This window comes from Salminus brasiliensis, chromosome 15, assembly GCF_030463535.1.
Source record: "Salminus brasiliensis chromosome 15, fSalBra1.hap2, whole genome shotgun sequence".
In the NCBI taxonomy this organism is placed as follows: domain Eukaryota; kingdom Metazoa; phylum Chordata; class Actinopteri; order Characiformes; family Bryconidae; genus Salminus; species Salminus brasiliensis.
The window spans coordinates 7,300,254-7,306,742 of NC_132892.1; positions in this window are offsets into that span (position 1 = coordinate 7,300,254).

Consider the following 6,489-nt stretch of genomic DNA (forward strand, 5'->3'; position numbering starts at 1 on the left):
CTGGCACCAATATACTGATTGCACATTTTAATACTAAAATGTAATGTTTGTAATAAATGAAAATGTGAGTAATTTTTCATTATATGGACCCTTTGGAAGCTTAAGACCGGTTCCTATCACCTTAAAGCACCATAATGATTGAAATGTGCATAACTTATGATAAATCAGTGGAATTCCACTTAAAATTGAGAAAAAGACTTCCCAGACCAAAAACAGTTTATCTCCTCAGTGACAATTTACAAAGCAACTATAGAAATAAGTAAATGGTAAATTGCAGTAAAAACGTTTCTACTCAACAAATGCAGATCCAATCACTCATTTGTTATTTAATCCTAAATAGATGAAACTTATGTTTGCAATGCAGTCCATGGTGACGCAGAGTGTCTGGTCAGTAAGCTCTATTTTAAGATGAGAAGACTCTGCCACCTGTTCCTCTTTATCTGGGCCTCTTGACAGTTTGCTTCCCCTGCATCATAACAGTTCACTCACTGCCTTACAGCACTGCCATTAACAAACTGTCCTGCATCTAAGAGCGTGTTCACCTAGAAACTCATAGTAATATTTTGCACTGACTGTTTTGTTTTCATTTAACTTTGATACCACAAACATTTACTGCCATGGCTGAAGCTGGGTACCCAGAGGACCAGTGGGAAGTGGAGGTTTCTGAAGATGAATTTGGAGAAATCATTAAGAGCAGATCAGGTAAGAAGATGAAATTCACTGTAAAGAGTGTCAAAGCAAACAAAACTTAAGACTTAAAAATATATGGTCTGAAGGTTTTATTTTTATTTTTTTTTATGTTAAAAGTATTGTAGTGAGCACCCTTTCTTAGCTTGTATGTGATGTTTTTTTTTTCACAAAATGTGTTATGTATGTTAACAGTTTAGTAATTGTTTATTTTTAATATTTTTTTTATTTTTCTTATCTCCTCTGTTGATTATGATAATATCTTTATGTTTCCCTCCACTTTCATAAAAAAATGTGCTTTGTAGTATATTTGTGAAATAATCATTTGGCTTTTGACCCTCCTTGAATCCAGGACTTGGAGTGGGCTATATTTATTCTCCTTTGAAATATGGTCCTAAAGAACTCAAAATAGCTGCAGCTGTCTGGTGTAAAATTTCCAATGGCCTTGTTTAAGCCAATCATATTGTTGTGAGCTAACAACCTAAAGCTATTTAAATAGCTTTAGGCTGTTAGCTCACAACAATATGATTGGCTTAAACAAGGCCATTGGAAATTAGACGAAGACAGTCTAAGCCCAGAGTCAATAATATCAAAAGTATCAATTACTGCTGAAGAAAACAGTACTTCTAATTCTGTGTGAATGTGGTTAAAGTTGGTCTGCAGAATGTGAGTGGTCTAATGTTAGTCATGCTTTGGCATGCTTTGGCATTGAGTATCCTGGCAATTTAGAGCATTTCTCAACTTGTATGTGACTGTTTGACTTGGGAAGGTTGCAACTCTACCCTCTTGCTGTCCATGTCCATTCTAAGTTCCTTTTTTATTGCTCAGGCTAGGGGTGCAAGCCTGTGCCTCTACACTGTCTATGTACTGGTTTCATGCAAAGTATTTATTTGAGCTAAAAAAAAAAACCCAGTTCAATTGCTTCACATGACAGTTTGCTTCACAGTTTTTTTTAGGTTGAACAGACAAACCTTTTTTTGTGATTACTCTATGTATCCAAAACTTATCATTGGATTATGGTATTATGGGGATATTGGCTTTCTCTTGTTGTTACAACTAACTCTACAGTGTGCAGGCAGTACTCTGGCTTGGCTAGCTCTTGTCATCACATGTTTCAAATTGATACATGGGTACAACTACCACAAGAGTGAATAAAATATATAGTTATATATAATAATATATAGTTGTTTAATCTATGACTTATAAACAGAACTGAGTAATTAAAAAACAATTAAACAATAAAACTGGTACTGGAACAAGATTGGAAACTGTGTGCCCCTCCCCAGCAGAGGGGGCTGCTGTGCACGCTTCATATCAGCTTATAAACAACATACTTACAAACTGCATTTAAAGAGGCCACACCCAGCATAAGTTCCAAAAAGCCACAGTGATTATACAGTGTTGTATTATATATTGTTATTATTTATGTTGTTTTTAATAATTAATTATTTATTATCACACTGATGTTGCAGAGGTGTAAAACACACAGATGTGTATCAAATATAATACACTTGCTTTAAATTGTTAAATCTTAAAAATGCACTGTCACAAAGAGTAAAGATTTTAAGTCAAAAATTTAAATGGGGAAAAATTAAAAATTGAGAATTACACATACATGAAATAGGGGGTCATGTGTTATATGTCCAGATGTTTAGTGATAGTGCCTGCTTATCAAACAGTGTTAACAAGGAGTTTGTCGCTCTTTTTGTTACAATTTATACTACTCTGGGAAGGTTTTAAATTAGATATTGGAACATTGCTGTGAAAATTGCTTGTGATCATTCAATCACATAATGCAGTTCTGCTGTTTCACAGACCCATTTATATCCGTCTAGCTGAGGCTTGGCATCAGACACAGTGACATATTAAACAGTTGAATAGTTATTTTGTGCTGACCTAATGTGGACATTTTTACTACTTCAAGTGTTATGATTGACATTACTGACAGGGTCTAATAGACTCCACTGGCATGCAGGATGCACCTGATATCCTCACTTTTCCTCAATTATTTACCTTCATTTAATTATCTTTTTAACCTACAGTAGCTTATCTCTGCTTATTCACATACACATGTGTTTCAGTTTAGTCTGTGTTTAAAATGAAATAGGGCCCAGATTCACAAATGCATGTTTAAAGTCAAATTACTTGTCATTCCTCAATATGACTTATATGCTTTGGAACAGAATATCATTTTTAAGGCCCATGATGCAACAGACAAAAGACATTTCACCACTCAACATATAGTGCACATACACAACACTAAATATGCAGTTTGTTTAAATCGACTTCTCTGGGAACAAGTTGTTGAGTCTGTTGGTGGTGGAACAGATGATCTGGCATCTTTTAGCATACAGCAGGAGGGTGAAAAGGGTCTTAGGAAAATTCACAATGCTGGTTGCCTTGCAGACATAGCATTTTAGGAAGATGGCATCGATGATGTATAGAGGGACCCTGATGATCTTTTCAGCTGTCAGCTTGTCAGGACACTGTCTATTGTCCACCTGTAGAAAGTAGTGACGATTGAAGGAGAATGTTTGTTCTCTTTACTCTCCTAATGCTTGCTTCATCATTTAAGAATCACCTTTGTGTCAAGATTCTGGGAAACTCAGCCAAGAACCACATGCAAGGGTTGAAAGAGTTAACAAAAACAGTGAACGTAAGTGATTCTACACTAAAATTTAAACGTTTGTTGAATTTACTGGATTTAAATGTGTAAAACGGTTAAATGTGTAAAACAAAGTATGTTACATTAATGTATACATTTATATAATTGTACACCTAGTAACATTTCTTTCCTGTTGATCCAAAATTCTCTTTTTTCACTGAAAGCTTGTCAGATGTTCCTTGGCCTATTTGTAGTTGCTGAGCTACTTCTAGACAATCAGTATTTAGGGGTGGGGTTTAGTGAAAGGTGCCCTCTGCCTGAATTGTTTCAGTTTAAAAGTACTCCATATGTTTGTGAATGTTGAAAGTTTTCTCACACTGAAGTTTAACAACATGCTGTAGAATGTGCCATATTGCAGAGTAAAAAGTGGAAAAGTTACATTTTATGTGTGAAATGAGAACACTTAAAAAAATCTTAATTTCTTTGGTTAACTAAAAGAGTTTAAAACATGACATTCAATCCCCAACTCATAAAGAACATATATGGAAATTATGAAACAAGTTCAAATACTAGGGGAAAAAAAGCTCTTACTTGCAGTAAAAAGTACATGTACATCATTACTGTCCACCAGAGGCAATTATTTGATTGATTTCATGTTTACTGCAAACAATTCAGTTTGATTTAATACTGCTCTGTGACAGCACTCAAGTGTAAAATGTACTTTACAAATAATCCTAAAGTTAAATGAATTGAATTTCAAGTTGTAGACAGGCATTTAGGTAGTTTGTGGTATGTGGGGCAAACTTAACATATGACATAGTGTATCATCATGTTGCACATCACACAGCAAAATTGTGTGCTCAAATCTTTTTTTGTTCTGAACTGATGCCTGATGTTAGGGGATGTAAAGAGGCGGTTACAATTCCATGCAGCTGTCCATATAATGACTTGTCATCCATCTTATTCTGTATAAAAAAGCAGATGGTGTCACACCAAGATTTCTGTCTTTAAATAAGTCACCGAATGTTATAAATAAATGCTTCTATTTTATTTACAGCATTCTGTGGTTTGTTTTGATTAGGTAGGAAACATGCAATGCCCTATTTGTTCACTGTTTAATTGTTTCTTAAATAATTTTGTCTACACTTATATTTATTTGCACTCACAGTACATTGTCCATATAAAATATGCCCTAAATCATTTAACTGTTCAAATTTAAATAGTTTAAAAGAACCAATTTAAACAAATGCCAAAAAAGGTAATAGTTCTTACATGTATCAATTGCGCCAAATCATTCAACATTAAATATTTTAGTCTGAAAAAGGATACCATAAACCTCTGGATACATAAGTTCATTTAAAGGCATGAGATTGCTTTCTTGTTTTAATTTATATAGTAAATTAATGTTTCTTTAGAATATCCTGTCTTATATTTGTATCTTCAGGTTTTTTAATAGCCAATTCATGTTTCCTCTGTTTATATCCTTCCATCTTGTTCCAAGTCATCCTCTTTGTTTTGTTACCTTTAACTGTTCCTAACATAATTGTTTGCCAGTGAGAGGTGATTTGTTTTTTCAAGGATCAAGGACATTGCAAAAAAAAAAAAAGTCTATTCAAATAAAATGTGAATTAATATATTTGTTCATGTGCAGCTATTAAGATAAAAATTGCCCCAAATAGCAATTCACAGCATCCAAACTGAAAAGTCTCTTAGTCCTGAATGAGAAATGGATGAATTCATTCAATAGGTCTCAGGAGACACATTTGAGCCACAGGAAATTTATGCTGAAGTCTCCTTTGTATTTCCATCTGGTCTCATGTTTGCCTTGGAGAAACTATATATTTATTTATATTAAGGAGATCTCCTTTTTTATTTTTATTTTTTTTGGGTTCTTGAGAATTTAGAAAAATAATAAGATTATTTTAGCTCAGTAAGCTAGAAAACTATTTGTGTATTTAGCCTCCACCAATTGTGTGGTAGATGATATGCAAAAACAAGGAATTCAGCACCACTGTTACTCTTCTCCAAGGAATGGTCCTCTGGCACAAATTGCATGGAGTAATGCCAATGTTCATGTTCATCAAGCAAACACGAAACAGGAATAGTAGTAGAATAGCAAGAACATTAGCAATGTTGCCTATCTGGAGTTTTCTCAAGACTACATGCATAAGCCAAAAGGCTATTGATATGTGCACAGATTTATTAAGCTATGTGCAAATTATTATAGTATATTTTAATGCACAAGCAATTCACAATAAATATTGTTATTTGATTTATATTCTTCTTTTTTATTATTTTTCTTCCTGTTTTTTGTCATGTAATTCTTCCTGCAGTATTTGATATATAGACACTGTTATAATTCCAGATTGATTGATTGTGTGAGTTTCTATGTAGCGACAGATTTTACTTTTTACCATAGGAATGAATAGGGTTCAAAAAGTTTTTGCACCCTTCAAATGTCACAATGATACAAATACACCAACCAACTGCATGGGGTACCACAGTATCCACTGGACCACTATCCTAAAACATCCATTTGAACCACCCTTTGATACCATAGCAACTTTTTAGCAACCACCTAGCAACAAATAAATGTAAAGGAAAATGTATGCATAATTAGTTTTTTTTACTTTTAGGAATTGTGATTATCTCAAGTGTCTAGTAGCACTGAATATACACTGGCATAGTGTGCCCAGAGTTGTGTGCATCTGGTAGCTATGTGTTCTTGCTTCAAAAGAGCTGTGATGTTGTCAGAAGATGGAGAGGATTCATTTATTTGTTATATTTATTCATCAGTCACAGTCTGTACAGTTTCTTCTTTCTTCTTTTATACATTGGTAGCATAAATTGGCAAGTCTGTTATTACCAGTAGAAGGTATGTGTCTATTTTACTTAGTCATACTATTATTGGTATGTCAATATGGCACACATGTTTTTCACATGTATGACTACTCTTAAAACTGCAAATCTAGCTATGACTGACTTAGCAGTTAAGATCTGTTGGTGCAAGCAGACACTGGCCTTTTGGAGTTCAACACAATGATGTATAATGAGGGGATCTGTGGTGTTGTGGCGATATGCATCATTCTTTTCACACATCTGATATTCTGTTTCATTTAACACATACATGTGTAACATAATTCCAAAATACAGTCACGTCCATAATTATCTGGACAGTGATACAATTTGTTTGTAAC